The 25,775-nt window shown below is 39.4% G+C and overlaps 2 long non-coding RNA genes across 4 annotated transcripts in view; one reads left to right on the top strand and one right to left on the bottom strand.

The window, feature by feature from the left end:
- Window positions 1-25,775, top strand: part of LOC308072295 — a 74,487-nt gene that overhangs the window by 27,045 nt on the left and 21,667 nt on the right. The window lies entirely within an intron of this gene.
- On the bottom strand, window positions 12,494-25,774 carry LOC308072296. 2 transcript variants are annotated; one of them, XR_013931630.1, is made up of 2 exons: window positions 17,730-25,774; window positions 12,494-17,384 (listed from the first exon to the last, which is right to left on the bottom strand). It is a non-coding gene; the product is annotated as an uncharacterized lncRNA (long non-coding RNA). The 2 variants fall into 2 exon arrangements; XR_013931631.1 differs by having other exon boundaries at window positions 17,985-25,774.

The raw sequence follows: 25,775 nt of genomic DNA, 5'->3' as shown, positions 1-25,775 counted from the left end.
ATTTACAGTGTGTATGGGCAGGGAGGGCAAGGCATCAAAACCAGCACTGCCCGTGTTAACTGGAAGGGAAATTAACCTCACCCTCTATCCTAAATGGAGGTATTTAAAAGACATGTAGAAGTGTGCTTAGGCACATGGCTCGGTGGTGGACTTGGTAGCGTTGGGTTTACAGTTGGGCTTGATGATCTTTCCCAACATAAATGATCCTATGATTCTAGGAAATGTGCATAGGCACTTGGTTTAAGTGTTCTGTAATAATTTGTAAGATTGATGCTCTATACCTGAAGTTAGAAATAATATAAAATATTTTTCATCTGAGGAATGCCAGCATCTTGAATGAACAAATCAAACCATTATATTCCACCACCAAGAAGAGCTACAGTGGTTTCCTAATGAATATGTAATACCTACATAAACATTTTTATTAGGCACAAGTCATCATTTTTTCATATCCATAAACACAGTGGACCATGCATGAAATTACTACTTTTCAAGAGAGTGAGTTGTGTTTCCTGTTGTAAACCATCACGGAACTGCTGTGTGGTTTCTGCTAACAAGGTTCTTTGGGAGATCTTTTCTCTTCTGTTGGTCAGGAACCATATGGCAATGACAGAGCCACATTTTTAGATAACTCATTTGTTTATCTAACAACAAAAAATAACTAATAGATTAATCTAGCCTGGAAGAACTGTCACGCTCTAATTCAACAGCTTGCTTCAGTCTTAAGAGCTCTGAAAGAATTTAAAACCCTGTTGCTTCCACAGTACGTGGAAGCTTAAAATTTCATCCTGAGATTTTGAATCTGTTACAGAGCAAATATTCATATCTTCTCCTGGTCTGTCAGAATGCAACTGACTTTTTTTGTTCAGTTTTTATTCAAGTGCAGCTCTTGTGTTGATAATATATTAACTCTACTAGTATGAGTCAAAAGGAGAAAAAAAAAATTGTAACTAAATGAAGGGCCTGGTTGGAGGTTCTTTTCTGCGATGTTAGAGTCCAAAGTTAGGCAAAATATTTCTCCTGAGCTAAGTATTTCCATTTACTCAACATCTATCTAATACTCTGTTAACATGGGCAGTAATTTACCAATGTAGACCATCTGAAACACAATCAACACAGAAGTTCAGCTGGATCGTCCACCACACATAAATAATACCTGCTGGTGGGGCAGACACAAGCTAGCTGATGAACAGAACCTTTCCTTTCCACTTGCTTTGATATGTGCTCCCACCCCTAGTTGCTTCTCTCTGCTCCCTCCTGTGAAAAGCTCTCATTCCCACCTATTGCCTTCCTATATGCCGAGTTCTCACCTCTCACCAGTGGTCGCACAGGGAGCAAAATCCCCATCAGGCAGAGCTGGTCAGGGATGCAGATTCCTGTGTGGTGGACATCAGACACTGCAGACAGTGGAGGCATCGCAGCATCCCTGGTGATGGCTGGCAAGGGAGGACACAAAGTGGTCCATGCTGTTCAGCTCAGCCACTAGCCTCCTCAGAGGAGATGTGCTGGCATGGGTGATGGAATCAGCAAGCGGCTGATGTAGAGGATGGAGGAACAGGAAGCTGTTCCAGGGGAGCAACAGGAAGGAGGAGGAAGGGATTGCTGAAGAAAGAGGTTGCTAGATTACTCTGAGATAGCTGAGAGGAGACTTGCACAGCTCCCCACACCCCACTCTGTTCAAACTGGCCCTGAGCAACATCCCCCAAAATAAATGTTCTTCTCACAGAGCGTCACGGGATTATGCAGTTCTTTTTTTCATTTCAAATAGGAGTCAGAGTCTAATGCAGTGGTTAGTGCTAAAAAAAAAAAATATCAAAGTTTTAATAACTGGTGGGATAGTGATTAAAACACTGGAGAAGAAAAGTGAAGCTGTGTGGAGATCTGATTGAGTAAATCTGAAGGATGTGCTCTTTTAAAGTTAATGAAAAGTCTTTGGTAAGCTTAGTCATACCTGTAAACTTTGATGTGGTATCAAGTTGATCAGTTTGACTGAAAGATTTTGATAACTGCAAATGTACTATGACAGAGTCTACTGTAAAGAAGTGTGCTGATTTTGGCTGGGATAGAGTTAATTTTCTTCTTAGTAGCTGTTACAGTGCTGTGTTTTGGATTTAGTATGAGAATAATGTTGATAACACACTAATAGTTTAGCTGTTGCTATGTAGTGCTTACTCTAAGTCAAGCCCTTTTCAAGTTTCTGTGCTCTGCCAGCGAGCAGGTGACCACCACGTGATCAAGTCATTTTTAATCCAGAATGAGCTACCGTTTTGGTCAGATCAGAGGTATTCCCCATTCCTTTCAACACAATTTGGTCTTACTGAGCAGTTCCTGCAATGATAAAGAAAAAAAAAATATAGAACTGTTAATATACAACTGCTTTGTGCATGCCTGAGCTTACAAAACCTAAGCCAAAGATACTGTGGCTTTTATGTTAGTGCTGCCTGTGACTCCTACACTGCAAGAGGCTGTGAAGCACAGACAGTAAACTCAGAGGGATTGACTGTGATTGTTGAAGGTCATCTGAACAAATCTGAAAATTATCTGTTTATAATGATACACCCATAAACTGGACCTCTAAAACCAGATCTTACTTCACATCAGTTGGACTGCTCTCGAACAATACCACAAACCTGAATATCTATTTATCAAAAATTTTACATTTAACATATGCAAAAGGCAGATTTATTTTGCTATCAGGAATGACTGAAGAGTAGCATCCTTTATTAGGTTGTACCTAATATACAGTGATAATAGCTTACAATACTTAAGCTCTAAGGATGGTGATTTGGGCATATGAAGACCCACCAGGATTATTTCCTCTGCTTGGGCTTAGACAGGTACATCAATTAGCCTCTTCTGACTTCCTCATCAGTCATCTGATTGCTTGGGAAGGATGAACAGGAAAGCAATGCAACAAATTCTGGATTTTGGCAGAAAGTAAAGGAAAGAAACAAAAGACAAATATTTCTGGCTGGATGCTGTCCGTGAAAATGCCATTTTTAACATGCAGGTATTGTCGTGTCCTGAATGAGACAGAAATAGGCTTCTACTGTATAATTAATCACCCTATGATCTGCCTTTAGAGAATATTGTATTTCACATGTGAACAAGACTCTCAAAGTCATAAGAAAACTTAAGGTGGTATGAACTGAATTAAAAATAAAAGAATATCCATGGAAAAGCAAATTTTTGCTTGAACGTTTTACTAGAGCTTTCTTTAAAACAGACTTTTTGGATGATGGTGAACACACATGACTGAAAAGTAGCTATTACCCAGAAGAACATGATATTACTCTCATATTGCTGGTAGTGTCCAGCTCTTCAGACTATATCACCAGGTAAAGCAAATTATGTTTAATTCTGGCTGATGAAAGCCAATAGAATACAGTGAACTATTCATGGCAAATTTCACTTTTTAAATCTTGATAAAAAGCTTCAAAATCCCTAACCATTTTTATGTTTTCCTTTTTAAGGATGCTGGTGCTAGGGTAATCAGTGCTCAGTATTTGTATAATGTAATATTAGTTGTATACAAGCCTATCATGCCTTCTGTGGGTTGAAAAAGATTCAGAATATCAAAATTTATTATCTTCAAGAGTGGAACTAACACTGGTCATGGTAGCTACTTTTTTGGGTTTTCTACTGTGGCCAAAGGAAAATGATATGACCTTGTCTATGCTTTATGTACATTGACACCTAGTTTCTGGGAATCCGTACAAGTATAGACTTTCATAGCAAGGCTAGCTAGAGGGCTATACTGTATGCCTCAGATAGTCTCAAGCTGTATTCCAAACCAGGAAGAACAAAATCCACTGTTATTTCAATATTTTTATTTTAATCTATTTTTGCTGGTTTGTGCATTTTAGCTTTGTCATTTTCATTATTGTAGCTTTTGTGCTTGTGCGTGTGTACCTGATTTTATTTCCTGTTCTTAGTGTTTTGCTATTTTTTTCTGTCTCAGGATTCATGTAATGTTAAAAATGATTATCTGTTCATCACAATGTTTTTGGTGGAAGGGTCACAAGAACTATTTTCACTAGTTTGTGAAATGTTCCCCATCAGGGATTCATAAACAGCCAAATTCCATAAATAGCCAAACATATGATCTCTAACATATACAGTCAATCAGGTTTCTATTATTGCTACCTATCAGGTGGAACAACAGCCAAGAGAGTTGTCTTGACAGATGAAGGGGGGGGGGGGGGGGGGGGAGGGGGGGGCAGAGAGAGAGAGAGGGAAGGAAGAAAAATAAAAGGAAAAGAGAAAGAAAAAGGAAGGGAACACAATCACTGTTACTCATCTGAGGCATGCGTTGGTTACATGAAATATACACCTGCTTGGCTATCTCTTTTCTTGGTTCAGTGATAGATTCTGCTCTAAAATTTGTCAGGAACCAGTGATTTTCCTTTTGTCTTAGAATTATTGTAGACCTTTGAAATTTCTGCAGGGATAGACTGAAAAACAGATGCTGGAGGGCAGAGGAAATAAATAGTCTTGCTAAGACTGTGGTGCAGGAGTCCAAGGGGAGGAGAAAGGAGCAGCATTACCCAGACTGCTAAAGACAGATGTCTGCTTTCCCAGATCTCCCGTGGAAGCAGAAAACAGCAGAGAAATCTGATCCCCAATTCCCACAGGAGCAAAAAACTTCTGTATTTCCATCACGCTTGCAATCAAGAAACAAGAGAGAAAATACAGGTTCCTTATTGTGGGCTAAGATAATCCCTGCTTCTGTTGGTCAACAGGCCTAAAACTGTGAGGCTTAAGCCAGAACGGGAAGAATATTAACACAGCCCTCAGGGACCCAGTGCATCATCTGGCAGTCACTATACAGCACAGTTCTGGTTTGTTAATATCCATTAATAGTCATGTGGAACATGAGAACCTGAATCGCACTGGCTGAAAAGAAGTGTATGAAAAGCATTCTATATATTTTTAGAAGTGGCATTCAACATTGACATCTTCTAAGTTTCAAAGGAAAATGGTCATAATCCTTTCTTTTCCCCATATTCTTCTGCTTATGGCGAAAAAGAATAAGATATAGAAAGTGCTTTCTCTGATAAAAAAATACTATAAAAAAAATGAAAACCACAATCAAAAATAAAACATATTTTTTTTAAAACTTCTAAAACCTGAAATATTTTTCACTCTTTCTATTCCAGATCATCAGATTTACAGGAAAAATTTATTCAAACTTTTTGTCTCGGTTGAAAACTGATTTCCATCTTTTAACATTGTTTTGATGGGAAAATTCTGTCAGCTCTGACTTGATGATTACCCACACCAGGTCCTGGTGTAGGGGAACATGCAGCAACTGGTGGGAACAATTCTCATCCACGGTCTAGATTTCTGAGTTCGAAGGAAACACAGGTGCAGAAGGGTCTTTGAAGCTGCACTGTGGATTTTTAAGTCTACCTATGTCTGGGAACATAGAGCTGATATAGCTGGACGTGTTGGGAGCTGATGGATGAGTATTAACAATTTCTCTCAAGTGGGGAAGCTGGAGATAAGTCTCAGAAGACTTGTCCCCTTCTTGCTGCACGCTGGCATCAGCATTCTCAGGATCCTGCAAGGATCATGAAGTTGCCATGCTGTACCATAGTATCAGCAGGAATGGACCTGCCAGTGTCCATGTGAATACGGGCCACTTCTTCTGAGGAGCAGGCTTGGGAGCTACAAATCTACAGCTCAGAGGCAGTCTGAAGAGAATCTTTGAAATTCAGCCAGAAAAACTGGCACTGGCTAACAAAGTGTGCATAGCTGCTATGATTTAACTCTTTCCCCCAAGCTGCAAGTAGTGATTTTTTTCTTCAAACACTAATAAAATGCACAGACACCTTGTTCCCACTTTGCCTACCTCTATTCCACTGACATCAGCGCTGCTCTTCAGAGTAATATTGGTTGAGCATGTTAGCAAACACGGAAAGTATTCGTAATTGTCAGATCATCTCATGCCATCAGCAGGCACTGGAGGTAATTAATATTTAATCATTCATTAGGAACACACAGAGCCAAAAAATAACATAACTTGCCTTTAAAAGTATTGGCACAAAGCACACAGGAAGCTGTGTGGGTCTACGGAACAGCGGCTTACAAATCTAGCAAATATGTTGTGGGGGTGCTATTATAGAACGCCATTTATCTTTATACATACACATCCTGTTAGAACATCTAGTCTGCAGCATAAAAAGCCATCACACTAGTAAAACCAAAGATCTATGGGACTAATTATGGTACATATTCCAGAAAGGAAAGAAACCTCAATTTTAGAGCTTTTATGGGCTGCTACCAGACTTTATCTTTTTAAGTTCACAGTTGCAGTCTTTAAAAATTGGCTTCTACATGTGGGACTTAATTAATATCACTGTAACTTCCCAGTTATACACACCAAAAGCCAGCTCCATTTAAAACACAATAAACAGAGATCTGCACAGCTTGCTGGGCTGCCAGTGACTATGTTGCTGCAAATAAGAACGCTGAATGATTAGTTTTCCCAAAACCTGCAACACACAATCCCTTTGGTACTATTTCTAGTGTCCTTGCAGTAGATCTCTGGTACTGGAAGCTCACTGAGCTGGTACTGGAAGCTCACTGAGAGCATTCAGAACAACTCCCCGCAACCCACACATCTAAGACTGCCTGTGTGCACATGTAAAAAATCCATTCAGGAATTGCCATAACAAAACAGTATGCTTCAAAGCACAGGCTGCCTCTGTGACCATGTCTTTAGGAAGGGAGCATGCAGAAAGATTGTGATCTGTACCAAAGATGCGGACTGCAGCTATACTACATGCTTGCCTCCCCACAGAATAGAAATGCAAGTTCATTCGCTCAACAGCATGTGCTTGTCCTGACAGAAGAGCCATCGACTGCTATACTTATTTCATATTTGTATTGTATTTGACTCCTTGAGACTGATTTGACCTTTATTATGTGATTGTCAGACATTACATTTGGCTTCTCACTGTGGACAACTTCTAGGAGCCCAATGCAGGATTGTGCTTTTGTGCTTTACCGTCAGCATCGTGGTTAATCAACATTAACACTTAAAGGACATCAGGATGTATGTATGTGGGAAATCAGCTTCATAATTTTCGCAGAGTGCTTTTCCAGGTCAGGAGAAGTCACATCTGTTTTTAATTATTTTTAGTGAACTAATCTGGAGTGAAAAATAAAATAATATTTGGTTTCAAAATTATTTGGGATACTAAAATGAGAGTGGTTGTAAGTAGTGGAGTCTCTGCATGGTGACTGTGTGATTACAGATGATACAATGGTTATCAGCCAAAATAATCACCTCTTTCAGGAGTAGAGGAGTTGACTAAGAGTTCATGTGTGATGTGTTTCCACTGGAACATCTCCATCTCATCAAATGTAACGCACAACAGAGTTTGAATTCTGTAGAATGGGGTAGGGGCAGATCAGTCAGTGAATACCCTGCTGTTTCTCTTTTGCTTTTATTTTAGTGTACCTAATGTTTCCAGTCTGTTTTCACAACACAAATTGTATTCACGAATTTGACATCACAGTCACTAAACTACAGAGCGGTAGAGAGAGCTGACTCCCCACCTTAGGGTGTTGTTATTATGGGGAGTTTCACGGCAGGGAAGAGTCTCAGCCTTTTTTTAAAGCTTGCATTTTCCAGAGCTGGAAAATTTCATACAACTCCTTCCCTGCTTCTGTTGAGTTGTCTAGCAGCTTTTGCCTGTGAGTTCACACAGTTCCATCACTTCTTCTCATTAACTGTGCTCTTACACATCATGCAGTTGCACAATTTCCAAAGTTACCTAAGCCACTCTCTCTTTGCACCTGGATGACTCCTAATTTCTTTTCACCTATTTTTTGGATTTGGATTGGAATTGATATGTCACTTCTCAGAAATGTTGCATTCCTGTAGTCACCAAAAGCTGGTCCCCACTTGCATCTTTTTTGCTTTCAAATACCTCCCAGGTGCATTCCTGTAATGTAGATGAAGTCAGTCACTAAATGAATACCAAGTAGCTATTTAGCTACATGATGCTCACTAAGATCCTCCACCTGGAGCTGAAAAAGAGCATACAACTGAGCTTATATAGGTATCTAACTGTGAGGGGTAGTCATCATGCAAGAAAAACAAGGGCAGAATTTGAAGTACAGCCAAACCTGCCCAGAAAACCATTAGATTTTGAAGGCAGGAAGAGGAAAGGAACAGGACACAACAGGTGCACTTCTGTTAGGAAAGCAGCTTCATAAAAATGCTCTGAAATTGCTTTAATTGGTATAGGTATTGCATATGTCACTCAGACTTGTAGGCTTTAAGAAAGTAAGTAATGGCTGCTAGACATCATACAAAAATAAAAAAAAAAAAAGAGGAAACAGCTTAATTTCTGAGTGATGCTGCCTTTCATTCCTGACCTTAGTTACTACTATCCTAACTTGTCCTGAATCACCTATCACATGTTTCTATTTGCTTCTGTGTAGCAATACAACTATTAGATAGTAAATATTGATAGTAAGGACTGCATCATATGCATCTGAACATCATACGGGCACTCAGTAATCAAAGCTGGCTTACACAAGGAGCATGAGAATGCCTCTTCTGTGATACGGGCTGAAGCATGGTTGTTTAACACAGTAAGACCTCATTTCACAGCAAAGGCAGTTACTCATCTATTTACATCTCATAACTTGCTAGTTGGTGTTATTTACTCTGCTAAATGCAGGTGAGTGAGGCAACAGTTTAGTTCCCTCTCTGCCAGGCCGTATGCTGGCCTCTGGACGATGCCAAGCAGAAGTGGCAACAGAGGTGTCTGCTGCAGGGTTCAGGAAGTCATTACCGAGCTTTGCATCCTCAGGAGATCTCAGCTGGAAAGCCAGACTAGTGACACACACACACAGAGTCACACTGCCAGAAAAATTCAGGTTTTACTTCTCTGTCTACTCTTGCCCCTGGCTTGTTCCACAGAATCAGCAGAGATCTCTTACTCGTTTCTCCATCATGGAGTCAACTGTAACTAGTAAAGACTGAAACACCTTATTTCTCCATGCTGAGTGTTATGCACTTCCCAAGGAGCATAAAACTATTCCATGATGCCAAGGGCATTTTCTTTCTTTTTTTTTTTTTTTTTTAATTTCTAAAATGACTACTATACATTTAGATCTAAGCCTGTCATCTCAAACAGATACATATACATGGGGAAACAATAAAAGCAAAAGAAACGTTAGAAGAAAAAAAAAGTAAGGTAGTTACAGAACATTGCCTATGACGTGTCACATATTTCTTTGGTGAAGAACACATCAAGGAGCTTCTTACTATTTTAATGGACCTCTTTTACAAGAAAAGAGCCCCATCTTTAAAAAGAAGAATTTCAAAAGGTGTTTGCTGAAGTTGGTGCTTCATTATGGGTAGCTATGCTTGTGCACAGCAGGTGAAACTGACTCAGTCATAATTTTTCAGAGACAGGATGACAGGAGACAGTGATCCCAAAAAGATGAGAAGCCCAGGCTCTGGGAGAATGACTGAAATCCTAAGACAGGGAAAAATCTTTTTTTCTGAGAGGCTGTGTGCATTAGTACTATTCCCATAAATCGTCAAGTGAAAGCGGTTGCAACTAGTGGCCCTGTACAGGGTTTTCTATGCTGTCCTTGTTGCAGTCTACTCATGTTTCTATCACACTTTTCTCCACAGTTCCCTTCCACTCACCAGAATTTTGCTTGTGTTTGTTACATACATTATGAAAGAGATAATATCTCCTTTAGCAGCTTTGTACTGTATTCCAGGGGTGTTTCTGCTCAGGAAAGCTGCTTAAACCTCCAAACTAATAAGAAAAGCAAATTGCTTATATTGGTCTACCTTCTCTAATTTTAGAGGAAAACCGTGTGTAGGGAAATAGCCTCCTACAATGATTACTTAGTAGTGGTAAGAATTTCTAGCCAAGCCAATTGCACAGTAGTTTCTCTAGCTGCGGTGAAGCACTGAATGCTTTATCTTCTATCTTGAGCACGTAACTAGGTCTTTTCTACAGTTCACAAAATGTATGAAGACATCTGCACAAACTGTGCATGTTAGATCTGTACTCTCACAAAGCTCCAATTCAAAGTTATCTTAAGTGCAAACACAAAGGGATTATGTTCTCCTTTTAAAGCTCCATAACTGAGGTTTTTCTATAATCTCTTACTAAACAGTACCAAGTAACAAAACAGAATCATGAAAAACAGCTATGCATTTCTAACTCACCTCCTATGCTTCTATAGAATTTAGCAGTAGCCTTTTACGCAGCACAGAGGCACGATAGCATTTTGCAGTTTTAAAATTAATTTTAAAGGTTATCACACAAAACTTTATGCCTTTAGTGAGTGTCCTTCTATGGAGGACAGTCCACAGAAGTTCAAAATGGTCAAAACCACCATCTCTCAGCCTGTTTGCCTTGCTGAAATGAAAAGACCAAACCTCAGTTCATTTAACTAGGAAATGAAACAATAGTTTAAGACAGAAGGCTGTCTCACTACCTTATGTCATTTGTTCTGGCCCAATGGGAATGCCACATCTCAGAATTCAAATTACTGCACTGAACCTCAAGGTATGTTACTAATTCCCACCCCTGCTACTTGATATTTCTACTATTTGGGGCAATTAGCTAAGTCTCCATGCCTTAGCACCTAAATCCTGAAATATAGTCACTCATTCTCTTAAAAAGTGCAAAATTTCCAGGGCTGTTCAGAGGATGCAAAGTAACTACAGTAGCTACATATTGTGCTCCTCACAGGGTGACCTATGATTGCTGGGGTGGGCTGGTAAGAAGCAACCGCTGTGCAAAGATTTGAGGGAGTGAAAGAGGAAGCTTAAAAGGAGGTGGTGTAAAAACTGCCAGTCTAGACACAAGAAATTATTGCTCCTCAAGGACACTTCTTAGCAACTTGTATCATATAGCCTCCAAGATCTCAAAAAGTACACTAACATTTTTAACAAATAAATTTAATATGCAAATTATTATTATTGTTAATATTTTTTACTCTCACTTTTATGGTCAGTATAATTGGGTAGTGAAAAGATTTAGCAGATCTAAAAAATACATGAAGATCACAGAGCTCCTTCTATTTTTCCTTTAAATAAGTTCACTGAATTAAGTGTCCTTTTTCCAAACAACTTACAATTATCTGTGCATTTATGAAATCAAAATAGTTCTACCTCATTTTTAATATTACTTTATTTAGCATAAGACTTTGGCAAGTCATGTTTAGGAAAGATAACTTAAAAAATCATTGGATGTCTTTTTTCTTCTCTTCTCCAAAATATTTGTAAAAACCTTTTACTCAAAGTATGGAAATGTTGTCTTTAACCACTGACACTAGTATTATCTGTCCAGAACAGAGGGGATTTGGTGGTTAGAGTTCAATGCACATATGTTTCTCCTAATTCCCTATCAAAATGTGGCACACGCACACACACACACACACACGCAAAAACCCACAAAACAGCAAACAGAAAAAAAACCCCAAACCAGCCAAAAAACAATTCCTATCCTGCAGCCATAAGTCTAATGCTGAAAGATTGTGAGTCCTGAGTGTAGTGATTAATGGTTGAGAAATCTGCATACAAAAAGCTACACTGAATGAAGCTAAAAGGCATTTCCATCCCAGGAGGCAATTAATAGATGGCAAGAATACTGTTCATTTACAAAGTTATGTTTAACTGGTAGTGATGACACAGAGCAGGGTAAATGGTAGAACTGCCTTAATGGTCCCCAAACCCCAAATCTCAGCACTGATTAAACCTAAGTCATAGATTAATGAAGAAGCATTTATACTTTCAATCTATTCCATAAATAACTATACAGTGTTAAAGTCAGCTAATAAGGAGGCAGAAGTTGTTGCCTTATGACTACAAGCACGTTTTAGAGATGTAAATTTCAAAAGAGATGTTTTTTTCTTAAAGGATGCATTACAAGTCACACAGAGGAACTACATAAAACTCAGCAGAGTTTCTTGTGGGAAGCTGTCATGTATGGTGCAAACAACAAAAGTCTTCAAACATAGAAGTCTAGCACAACACACCTTCTTTTAGTAAACAACACACTCTTAAGTAGGTAGAAAACTCATCAGCAAACATGAGCTTTGACCAGAAAGAACCTTTCAATTTTAGCTGTTTTCCTTGGCAAATTGGCAGAGATGACTATGGTTAACCCTATTGGACTCATTATTCTTAGGTTATACATGGTAAGAAGCTGTCAGATACCTTTGCACTATCAGTAAAAGATGCTGGGGTTCTAATTATTGCTATACAAGAATTAGCCTCAAAAGTTTCTGGGGCTTAGAATAATAATTTTGCACTAAAAGCCTCCCCCCAAAAGGCTCTACTACTCCGGTACTGCCGTATTTGCAGTGGCTATCACCAAAATAAATCTAGCAATGTACTCCAGCAGCTATGTGTACCTACTTACATTCACTCTACTTTTAACTACGTAAAGTTTTGAAGCTAATACTGATGCTGGGAAGAACTTCATTACAGTAAGAGCTGTCATTTATTAATCTCAAGTTATTTTTAATAAATCACAAATTCACTGAAGTGCCACAACTATGGTTAAACACACACACACACACACGATTAATTAAGCAAGAATACAAATTTTGGTTGGATTATAAGTAGCCACTACTTATTTTACACAAATATATCCAAACATTAGTGTCATTATTAAAACTTTATTTGCAGGCAAATAACTCAAATTATTTGATTGTTGAAAAGAACTTTTCAGCCTTTATAGTGTTTGGTGTGATTTTCTAGCATTTCCAATGCCTGACCAATTGACTCCCATGATTAATTCACTATGAATTTCATTCCTTAACTTAATACAAATTGAATTTTCGCTTTAATTTGTTTAATATCATTCATTCCAGAAGGCAGGACTTCCAAAACACTGCACTTTTCTGTGTTTAATATTTAGTGCAATTTTCTTGTTTTAGTTTTGTTAGTCAAATATCCTTAAGACAGCTAACTTGAAATTGTGCATATAGGAAAGAAACATATTAACATTGCTTTAAAGCAGAGGCATATTCCTGAACAGTTTTACCATGGAGAGTAGTTCAAAACCACCGAGACTGTAGCTATCAGTAATTGTGGCTTGTGGAGCAGGCAACAGAGATTAACCTGGTGAAGTTGTTTATAAAATACAGTTGGGGTGAGACTGGTTATTGAGGCAGTGTCCAGAGAAATTAAGAGAAGTGCATAATTTATGGAGGATTTTATAACCACAAACCATGAAGCAGGCAAGACAGAGAAAATAATAGTCCCTGGCATAAAATATAACTTCAGAAATAGCAGGCACATGCTACCTTGCCTGACTGAGTTGTACCCATCTAGACTGCATCTTTATACCAGATCAGGAACAGAGACAGAACAATTACAGTTTTAATGTGATCCTTGCCCTTCTGCCACTCTGAGTAAGCTGGATCCATCCAGCTAAGTATTACAACAGAAGGATTTGTCTCAATAAGCAGCCTGGACATTTGTTTTGTTCCTCATAAGGCCAGCCTGCTCATGCCCCAGAAACACATCTCCATGGAACACCAACAAACCTGTCAGCCAAGAACTGAATGTCCATCTGGAAATGACACAACCGATGACAGTATCCAGAGGATGGGCCTTCTGGGTGTCATTAGCCTCTGTACGGATTTGCCCACTGAAGGTGTTATCCCAGATCTGGGTTCTTCACCTAGTGTGCAAGAGCCGATCCACGCAGAGCCGAGACAGTTGTTTGTCACATGTCTATGCAGAAATGGATGTTAGGTGGCAAATCCACAAAGCTAGTGTGCCTCTTAACACACGTTAAAACATTTTATACACCTCAAACAATTGTTTTTAATTACATTTGGTCACAATTCTGATTGGTTCTTATGAGCCTCATCTCCTTTTAGAGGTACAGTATTATTTCTTTTCACAGCATGTTCTGTGGGGAAGGGGCTTTGTTAGTAGGGGGCTTTCTTTGCTCGAGGGTGATGTTTTAGTATGTTAATTAGGATATTTCACACATATTTCAAGTAATTTTCTGTTTGGTCCCATCAACCATTTGGTTCTCCTTGATATTATCTTGTTATTTCTTAACTTGGTGTATTTATGGAGTTTATTCCTTCTCCAAAGGCCATGCCTTATTACCTATTTGTTAGGGTTAACATCCTCTATTTTTTCAAATTCTTTTGGCCTCTTGTTTTTCATGATAGATGTTTCTTTAAAGTAACTAGTTCTTTTATCAAAGAGAGGAGGTGTTCCAGTGTTTTTGCCAGCTGATTTGACTACGTTGACATGCCAAGAACAAATGCCAAGAAGGCATTCCAAAATATGTGCATCCTCTATTATTCACAGCCACTTTACTTTGTGCTTTCACAGAAGAAGCTGGTAAGATTGATGAGTAGGAGACAAAGTTTACATGCTGCCTGATGCGATTTAGATGTCTGCTGGGACCGATGTTTTTCAGGCAGGACAATGAAAGTCTTTAAGTTACTCTGCTGAAAAGAGGAATTGGAATTGACCACACAAGTATTTACAAAGAGGATCTGTTAGGAGATACAAAAGCACGGATGAGGAAAGAAATTAGGAAAGTGCAGTTTCTCTGAGAGTTTCAAACAAGCGTTTAGAACAAAGTTACAACAGCTTAATGCTTTCTACTTCTAAACAAGGAGTCATGTTTCTTTGCTGTAAAGAAGTCACTGTTATTAACCTCCATGTTTCTGTCACACTTGAAGTTTGGCGAGAGGTTGTAAGGGGGGCCTTGGAGCTTAGATATCTGATATAGACTATGTCAGTCTGACTATCTGACATAGTTCTCTCTAGAAATTGGTCAAAAGTGATTATTACTGTTCTAACAGCTACATGCCGGCTTTCAGAGTCCTCGTTTATGAACCAGCTGATGAAATGATACTACCATCAGACCTCAGTCGACACAGTTACCTAGGTGGCAAAGACATTTTGAAATTGGTAATGCTGGTTTAATAGATCACTTCACTGGGGCTATCAGGAAAGTGCAAAATACTGCCAAGGCAAGATCACAGCTGTATCAAAATCAAAGAACTGAAATCTTGGAAGAAAACTAATTTTGGCAATGCCTTCTGTCTGAACTGGTAGCAAAGGCAGTAAATAACACTCTGACAAGGTGCCATGACAGTTGTAAATAAATGCCGAATTCTTGAACAATAAGTTGAAGAGCTTTGATTAACTGAGGTATATTTTCCCTCCCATCCATATAAATGGGTTTCATACATATGAAAGTGATTGGCATAGTTCCAAGCCCACCCATAAGGTGTCTGTCTCAGTCCAGAAGAGATCAGAAATTTTTCTTATTGAAGAGCTAAAGGTAGTGCTATATCCCAGTACCATATGCACTGTCAGTATGTATGCACTGTCCAGTAAAGTGGCTTGTAACACATTCAAAGATCAGAAGTCCTTGACCAAAGGCCTTTTTTCTGTTGTCCATAAGCACCTCTGAGGTGAAAAAATTCTTCTTTCACTGGGTCAAAATTGGACTGCAAGAACTGAGTACTGTACTTTACATAGTGCCAGCAAATTTGTTTTATGATGAAGAGCAGCAACAGGCTAACAGGAAAGGGTCATAGCTATTAGCTTAACTGAGGCAGGGAGAATTATGAGGGCAAAACCATTAGACATATCAAGTAAACATAGCCAGGAAGAACAATTCACAATATTAATAGCAAATTATTGGATAGACTATTGTGGAAAACTGCTAAGGTTATTGCTATTAGTTATGATATCACATTACCCAGATCATTTCAATATACATGAAGCAAGACACATTACTTGTTGCTTCTACTTTTTTCTTACCAGCACAAAACAGGAATAGTCAATCTCCTGAAAGAACAGGTGGAATTGGTGATGCAAACCACTGCTTATGAAAAAGGGTCACGACAGAGAAGAAGGTCACAGAAAACAATTTGAAACATGGAACCCAATTTTATGGTTACTGGATTTATATTATTTATAAATTACCACAGCAACCTGTGGCATCTGGGACAATATCCAAAAATAATTCAAATAGAACTAAGCCTTGTGGATGAAAGAGAAAAAACCAGAAACTAAGTATAAAGGACAAAAAGATTAAAAAAAAAAAAAGCAGGTGTGTGTGTGTAGGAAATAATATACAAAGCCTTCTTGTAATTTCCCCGCTAAATATAAAATACTGCACACTTCATCCATATCCATTCTAAATATCTGCTAATGTCAGATTTACAACTTTAGCATCGTTATTGTGTTGTACTAGAAGGAAAATCAATGCATTGTACATACCATTTTCTTATCTGTTGGGAGCAGAAGCATGCTGTTTGTGGAGCTGGAGAATCTGTTCCTGCCAGCTAAATACGTTATATGGTGTAAACATAGGGTTAAGCTATTTTATAAAACCTGGCACTTCCTCTCCCTATTTGTGCAACAGAAGACAGATCACATTTAAAAAACTTTGCTGTCATTATAAACTATTACTGGAGATGAGATAATGCATTTCCCCTTGCTGCAAGGTTTGTGGTACAAAACGATAGCATTTAAAAAACCTGCTTTTGGTTGTGATGAGCAGCATGATACGCTAGGTTGTTTTAAGTTCAGAGTCAGGCTTTTCCTCTTGTGCTAAACCAGAAAGGCTGTGGGTGCTTCACAGCCTCGGGTGATCATATTTGGTTAGCAGTGGCTGACATGTTGATAACAGATTATGTATCACTGCTTCTGTGGAACAAAAAAAAAGTCCAGATGGAGTTTTCTAGAATTTCAGCCAATCTTCCCATATTTCCAAAAAGCACCTGGCAACTACAAATTGAGTTGAAGAGCGGCAGTGAAAGTTGATGGACTTATTAATTGTGACTGCTGTTCAAGAAAAGATGTATAGAGAAATGCCAACACATTTAATTGAATAACACTGACTCCTGGACCAGAAAGCCAACTCTTGCTGGTGATTTTTTTTTTCACTTTAAAAAAGTGGAATGTGACAGTCTTTTTGAAACAACTGATAAGTCTAACATAGTATACAATCAGATATGTTAGAAATTTTTCATTCAAGTTTCTGGATAGAAAATGAGAATTACATTAATATTGGCAGTTATCTAAATAGAAAATGTCAGAAAACATCAGAATGAAGGGTTATTTCTGCTGACTTTTGTCATTCATTGCTGCCCATGACATCACACCCATGAAGTCTTGTTGCAAGGATAGTACAGAATAGACTGGAAAGGATATGTTTGACATATGTTTTCCATTCTTTCTTAAAGAAGGCCATTTTGGATCACTCACATCAACAGTTTCAGATACCACTTTGACCTTGTATTTATGACAGCGGACTGACCAGTGACACTTAGCTCCAGCTGTTGGTACCAAACAATCCAGTTAAAGACTCAAAGAATGTTTTTCTTCCTTATTTCTGAAAAACAAAACAAAACCAAGAAGCCTTTAGCAGTACTGCCTGTTTACAGAAGGAAGGCAGGCTTGAGTGGGACTTATCTAGAGGACAGAGTGTCATTGTAGAACAGCCCTGAAAGAACATATCTAAAACATATTACCACGTAGCTAGCTTGGAAAACACCTATCCTCTTGGTGTCTAACAACTGTCATGCAAGGGTTCAGCTGCCTTCTGCTCACTGTCTTAAGAAGCTGCTAGATGAGGCATTACACTTCAAAGACATGAGTCCCAATATCACATCCCACTACCCCAAAGTAGCTGCATAGAACTTCAAAAAGGAACTTAAAATTAACGTATGAGTTTTACCACAGCCCAGCTCCATAGAAATCCTGCTATAAGCATCAGCAGTGAGATGTTACTCAGCTGTTACTGAAGATTCAGCTTCTTACAGCCCTTCCTTGCTATTAGAACTTTCTGAGATGCAAGGCAAAACAGAAACTGAATGCCTGCTTTCACTCAGCTAGAAACAAACCCGCTTCATCCTTCTGCTTTTTCTGTTTTCTTGCAACGAGAGAAGTAACTGACCCCATTTCCCCCTCATCTACAAAACGAAAGTATCACCTGTCCTTTCATTTTTGTAGTGAAGCAAATCTGGCTGGAGGGGGAAATCTCCAGCATGGGGGACTGAGATCTTTTTCACCCCTGCAGGGTGCCATCAGCGTGTTTGCAGGAAGACCTGTTGGCAGCTTCCTGCATCAACTCGTGCCCCGAGGTTTTAACACTCCTCCCTCCCGTACCCAAACAACTTAATTTTGGTGAGACTTCCCATGATTCTTGGTTTCACCCACTTACAGCTTGAAGTTAAGATAGCTTTTCAGCTAGAAGCAGAAAATACAACAGGGAATTAAGGTACAGTGGTTGGCTTTTTTTTTTTTTTTAGCTTTGAGTGATGGTTGGAAAGTTTTGCTGGGATAAAAAAAAGGAGGATAGGAAAAGAAAAATGTGAAATTTTACATTACTGATGTTCAGAGACATTGCACACTGTAAGACACTGATGTCAAAACAAACCAGCTATCTTCAGCCAGGCAAACTAGGATGAATGGCTGAAACTCCCCAAGCTCCCCAGTTGACCAATTTTAGGCTTGCTGAGTCATTATTCAGCAATAATAGCTGAATAATAGCATTCATTCTTGATGAAACACTTTATCTTATATTATATAGCTTGTTTCCTAAGTAAAGCCATTTCCTCCCGGTGCCGGTAACCACATAAACCTAATAAACTCATTTACGTTAAGCTGTGACACTACTGTTCTCCCTCATCTACTCCTATCTATAAAAAATATTCTCACTGTGAACATACTGGGGCTGTTTAAAAAGCCAAAGTAGAATAATCAGTAAATTAAATCACTGCTCTTATTGTCTATTAACAAAAGTTATCAGAAAAGGCTGATTTTGGTGAAATAATCACAGCTAGGAAGAAAACAACAGACTGATAAGGACATGGCTGGGGAGCCTATTTTCATTGATACTACCTGTGTGGTGTATTGCAGAAGTAGATAAACTTGTTGGGAAAGTTCTAGCTAGATATTGAGCAAAAGGGGAAGGAATTTACAAAGTGCTCCTGGTTTTATTTTGCAAGACTTCCATTTACTGCAGCAGGGAGCAATACACAGGGTTGGCATGAATAGTCTGGAAAGAAGAAGAGAACAATGTGGCATCTTTTTAAAGATCCTAACTGCAGTATGATTTTTTTTTTTTTTTTTGAGATTTAATTAGGTCAGCATGCTGTGTCAACTATGAGGCTGTTAACTGTTCTCAAAATAGCTTCTGATGTTAGGAACCAAAACTATAATTCTGGTTTTAGGCTGAAAAGACCATGTTGCAAAGACATTACTACATATGTTAGATGCAGCCAATACTGCACAGGTAAATGATGCAGGTGATAAAATGACAGTCCAACCCTTCAGTAATAAATATAATGAAGAATGGAAATAGATCTCAAGAAAAACTAAGTTCCCAGAGAGATCTGAAAGACCCGGTAGATAATGCAATGTATCTGAACAGAGAGGTTATAGGTTTCTCAGGGTCTGTTCCCTGGACTTGAATCCAAGCTTCCAAATCATAAATCCTATATGTGCATGAGAAGAGCTGGGTCTCTCAAGAGGGTAGCTGAATAAGCCTTTAAGCTCTCTAGGAAGGTCAGTAGAGCCATTTAACACATAACGTTGAATACTAGTATTATTTAAATTTATTCTTCTCTAGGACATAATACCTGAGACACAGTCACTTTCTGTTCCACTCAAGGTCAGAGCCCACCCCTCCTGGAAGGTATCTTTCCATTTTCATTTAAAAAACATGGGAATATTTTATTCAGAAAGAAGGTAGTAGAGGTGCACACTTTAACATATGGCCATTTTAACATTCAGCGACATGGGAGACTTGATCTTCCCAGTTTAACAGGTTAATAGACCCCGCTGCCACAACTGTTCCTACCTAGCAGGCTGAAAATATAGCTGCCCAAGGCTGGGCTGAGGCTTTCTCCAGTCTTGTCAACACTGAATTTCTGGACAGACATCAATGCAAGAGTTGCAGGCAGAGAGTAAAACAGGCAGCCTTCTGGGGCCCTTACTTCTGGTCCCTATTTCTAACACAGTTTCTCTCTCTTTTTTTTTTTTTTTTGAAGTCTAAGGAATTTGCTTCAACAGCAAAACCGAGAAAAGCCCTTGGCAGATATTCTAGCTTTAGGTGAAGTCTATCTCTACTCAGCTAGATTTGGGCTTGTCCTGTGCTACATTGCAAGGTAGTAGTATGCGGTCCTCATAAACACAGCTTTGTAAAAGCTTCCAGATTTGGACCCTGTCTGGACAAGATTTTAGCTGATCTAGTGAAATAAAAGTGAAGTGCATCTTCCTATGCACATATGAATAAAATCATCTGTTCTTCTAAAATCACTAACTCAGAGCGCTAACTTGGAGAACTGAAATAAGACAACTAGTTTGCAATTAAATATTTTTGTGGGCTGTGCCCTGTTTGACATAGTAACCTATTGCTAAATGCAATTTAGTTGGAAGTTTTTTCCTGATTTTTCATATGTAAAAATAAGCAAGATCACTAATTTAAGGGATTTTAAAAAGACAAGCCTTACTTCTAGATAAGAAGGAAGATTGATTATATGCTTAGAGGACCTGTCCTTGGAATTTCTGACAGATGGCTGTCTTTATAGGATATTCTGAAGGCAATATGAAAGGAACAAAAAAAAACCCAAAAAAACACCACAAATCAGAATTATATTGTTGGAATAGAAATGGATGACAGAATTACCAGAATGTTAACATGCTGGTAAACTCAGGTGATATTCTTAAACAATCGCTTTTAGCAGTGAGGTGCTGATAATACAACGTGAAGTCCAAACACATTTGAAAACTGTGACTCCAGGAAGGATAGGGCTCTGAGCAGAAGGCAGTTTCCATTATCTGAGTGCCAAGTAACAAAGACATCCCCTGGAGTTTTCATACCTTACAGCAGTTGACTGGACAAAGATATAAACTGGTTGTTGGAGCAGATAACAGACTGAGCTGCTAGGCAAGGAAAACAGCAAGCAAACTTAGGGGGCATAGTATCCTAGGCCTAGACCCCAGTTCCTGAGATGATGTGTAAGCATCTTACTATACCTTTGCCCAATCATGAACTGCATCAAGAACATGCTGCATGAAAGACAGGAATAATTACGGATTTTTTCTTTTCCTACTTCACTAGGGAAAGTTGAGTGTAAACAGAACTGTAAAATGGGCCAAAACTGGAGGAGAGGGGAAAGTAAAAATTGTTTTGAGCAGGAAAAGGACATTTTACATGCAGCGGTGGACTGTTTGCTAGGCAGTAAGTCTACATGACAAGCCCTTCCAGAATGTTCCTACGTTATTTCTGACTATGGACTGGCTGAAGGTGAGAGTACAGCTTCACACACTCCAGCTTTTCTCATCTTGGAATCTGCTGTTTAATCATAGAAACATAAGAGTAATTTACATTAGAAGGATCTTTAAGATCATTGAGTCCAACCATTAACCTAGCACTGCCAAGTCCACCACTAAAACATGTCCCCAAGCACCACGTCTACCCATCTTCTAAATACCTCCAGAGGTGGTGACTCAACCACTCCCCTGGGCAGCCTGTTCCAACACTTGATGGCCCTTTCAGTGAAGACGTTTTCCCTAATATCCAATCTCAACTTCCACTGGCACAACTTGAGGCTGTTTCCTTGCTACATTTCTTCTTTTATGAAAAAAAGCTGGGGAAAGGCCAAGCCTTCAGGCATTTCTTAGCCTCTGTTCATGTGGGCTACATCAGTGCAGTAGCATCCGTCCAGTTGTCTACAACTACATGTTGTCTTGCAGTACAAGGCAGACCCTGTACATGACAGGAAGCCCCATCACCTGCTGCAGTAAGAATCATGTTTGAAATGGAGAATCCACCTTGGCAGGTACAGCAGTAGCCAGGCCTGTCCTATCTCTAATGCAGGTCTTCAAGAATATGGTTTTATACCTTGGTGTGTTCAAAGATGAACAGATACACTGCTTGTGTATGCTTCTGGGAGCTGTGGATGCAAGAGCAGGTTTGGACTTGTGAAAGTCCCAAATTTGTGTTTGAAAAGCAAAGCAAATGGGGCTTAAAAGGTGGTGCAGCAGCTGTTCCTCCATTAAAGCCCATGCTCCTTCCTTCTTATCACAGATATCCAGTCATGGGAGGATGGCTGAGAGTCCAGCCAAGGCCGTGAGCCCCCTGATCATACTTGGATGCTAAACCTGCTTTGAGAGAATGCTAAAACTTTAAACCTCTTTTTCAGGCCTAAACTTTTATATAATTCAATGACCCAATGATTCTGTGGATGGTTGGTCACTAAATTACAGACTTCACTATGGCACAAAAAGACACTGAAATCCTGTTGGGTTTTTTTCTTAACCTGATGGGTTCCATATTATGGACAATAATACCTGAAATCGGACTGATTAAGTTCCTCCATCTGTGTGCTCCAAATGATTGACTGCACTGTGGAGGTGTCAGAACTCACAAGAGGAACAAAATTGCAGAGAGGAGCTTCTAGCAGATGTCACTTCCAGAGGAGCCACCAGTCTCCAAAACAATAGGAAATAGATTATTACATGAGCCAGCCAAATACACATGACATGTTGATTAAAGAGATGTTATCTAGTATAATAATCAATACTGTGAATTAAATACAATATCGACTAACTTCAGTTTTCTTTCTGTAGGAAATTAACATTATAAGAACTAAATGTAAACAGGTGAATGGCAGATGAAAGCAACAGAACATTTCACAGAAGTGTTTAAGGTCACCTATTTTTCAAGGATTATTTGATTTTTAGCACTGTGCTTCCCTTAGCATCATCTTTAACTATTTGCTAAAAGATTCCAGTTTTTTCCTCAAGAGTTTTCCTTGCCAGTGCTGGCTAGCTGGGATCATGCTTTCTGATGTTTAAAGTTTCTGTTGCTTTCTTTTGCTCTGGTACTTTGGTTTTCATTTAGAATTAGCCAAGACTAATATGCCTCTATAAATAACACACTGGCTCTATGGCTTTCACCCTGGTCATTTCTTAAGCTCTGGGATGCTTAATTGTGAGATTTTGGTTTTAACTTGTCTTATGTTTGTATTATTATTTTTTAATTATTGTGAGGAAAACTACAGTCAGAAAAAGTACCAGAGCAGTTTCCACTACAAACACAAACTGTTAGCACAAGTGTTTGGCATCTTAGTACCCTTCTGTTTCTAATACTGCCCTAGAAAAAGCAAGTGACCACGCAGATGATCAATCAAACAATGCATGATAAATTCTGAGGAAGTGCAGAGACGAGAAGAATCAGGTATACATGCTGAACAGCTGTAATTGTACTTTAGGGTGTCTAAAATTTATTTCCATGTCTAACCTTCACTAACCCGAGGAGGAAAAAATAAAGCCTCTACATAGTCATTAGCATTTTTGCATGTTACTGATGATACCCAGAAATAATAATAATAAAAAGGACTGGTTTGAATTTTGTGTTGCTTTGAAAATAGTTAGAGGGCAAATTCAATCATGTGTGGATGAAGTAAGTTCATTACACAGCAGTGTAGAGGTGAAAAGCCTTGCTAGAGTTGACCATTGATTGAAATTTTGTTAGTTCATTCAGGTTTAGTTTAATATCATTTCATATTTTAAATAACACTAACAGACACATACACACAAACACACACACACATATATATATGAGACACATAAACTGGCAGTTGCCTGAGGCAACAGACTGTCACGGGCATAAAGATATGCATAGCTCCTGCCAGGGCACTGGAAGCGCTGCTGCTAGTGCTGGAGGAGAGCGGGGGCATGAGGGATGGTGCCTGCTGCTGCAGGACAGTTTGGCTACAGCCGAGTCCATTCTGACTCGCATCTGGTCCCCAGTGCTGCAGCCCTCCTGCAGCAGGAGGCTGAGCCAGGGACCGCAGTAAAGCCTGGTGCACTCCTTGGCACAGCTCCGTATGTCCACTTACAGAGCTGGCAGCTACATGAAAGTCTGTTGCCTCAGCGCCTGTAGCTCCCGTACTGCTTTGCAGATTCAGCTGGACGGTCACGGCACTAACTTCCCTCCACAATTTTATTTCTCTGGTGAGCTCTGACACTTTCAAATTACAGTCAGTCATTTGGAGCACACAGATGGAAGGAAATTTAACCAAATTTATTTGCAGGCACATAGACCATGAAGGCATTCCCCATTAGGCAGGAAGCTTCAGGGTTTCAAGCTCTCATTTTGTAATAACCAGGACCTCAATCTAGTGACCAGACATTTCAAAAAACATCCCAGCTCTCTCCTTCCTGCCTGCCTCTCTTCTTCCCTAGGCAGGACTTGCCCAGCCTCACCAGAAACCTCATTTGAGGGAGATGGAAAATTCAATTTGCCTACATTTCTAAGAAGTCTTCTGCATCATCCCACCATGCATTTTGGTACAAAAGGCAAATGATGGCCAGTGATGAAACTGGTCATATTTTATGAATGAACCATCCCCAGAAGCAAAACATTGCAGAAGTAAAAGCATCTACTTTTTATTCCTACTAAAAGTCCATCTATTTAGAATAAAAGCCCAGTTTGATGAAGCATATCATATACCAATAGCATGCAAATGACATTGTAGGGGATTTCACTTCTTGGAGACAACTTTATGAACGAACATAAGAAATTTAAATCAGGTAATGTCTCATCTTCACATGAAGACTCACCTTCCCAGGCTTAACAGATTTCCTTGACTTCACACATAACATTGTGTTATGCAGTTTCCCTTGGCACCCTTCACCTTTCCAGACTAACCTTGCCCTTTCAGCACAAGCCACCTGCTACATGGTGGGGGAAGACTTGGGAGAGCCCGGCCACCACAGTGCTCTATGGGATACTTGCCCCCTTCCTGAAGACGTGAAGCAAGACAAGGAAGGAAGAAGCAGCAGAGACAGATAGAAAAGCTGAGCTCAGCAGCTTGACAGAAAGCACTGCAGTTACCACCAAAGGTTTTAGAAGAGTGTTTTTCTATCCTGTGGTGGTTTTGCATTCACCAGCAGTTGCCTTGACGGAGGTATCGCTATGCTGACTACAAGCAGCGTGGAAAAAACAAACAGGGCGCAAAACTGTCATGAAAAGGATGTTGCTGGGGGCTGAACAGAGGTTATGCCCAAGGCAAAGTATGTCAGGGTAAGGATATATCTGGACTGGCTGGGAGAAGGGGCTATGAGGCATGTACAGAGGAACTACAGCGTGGGACCCTGGGTGTCTGCCCCACAGCTTAGGGTACCTATGCAACCCACCCAAAAATGGAGTTAGCCTTCCTCGTGGGCGAAGCTGCTAAAAGGAAAAGTGGGGACAATTTTAAGAAGAATTTTGTAGCTAGGTGGCATTTAAAGCATGTGGGTACTTCAAAGAAAGGTTGGGGGTTATCACAGACATGATAAAATCTTTACATACTATTTTTGTACCTAGAAAAAAAAAGGTTTTTAAGGTTTAGTTTGGACAGGTGCTCTTTACTTTTCTTTCTAAGAGCAGCCCCTTACTTTTCCTCCCTTTGTTCCCTGTACTCCCTGTAGCCCCGTGGTTCACTGTCCCTTTAGGCACTGGCTAACCCTCAAAGGCAGGGAATCTCATACAAAAAAAATGGAAATGAAAAGAACAACAGATAAAGGCCAAAGGCTTTTAGATGAGTTATTTTTCATGGTGTTTTTCTGTCATGTGTAATAAAGTCAGCTGCATACCTTGTAATCTGGACGTGTTCCAGGGAAATGCAAGTTGTCACAACAAACAGAATAACCGGGCAAGAAAACGGTCTTTCCAGGCAACTTCCTCTTGGGCTGTTTCATTCAGTTGTTTCTTGGTGTGTTCACT

The sequence above is a fragment of the Falco punctatus genome (assembly GCF_963210335.1).
Source record: "Falco punctatus genome assembly, chromosome: 12".
Taxonomy (NCBI): domain Eukaryota; kingdom Metazoa; phylum Chordata; class Aves; order Falconiformes; family Falconidae; genus Falco; species Falco punctatus.
The sequence above is the reverse complement of the archived record's forward strand: the minus strand, read 5'-3'. Positions and strand labels throughout refer to the sequence as shown.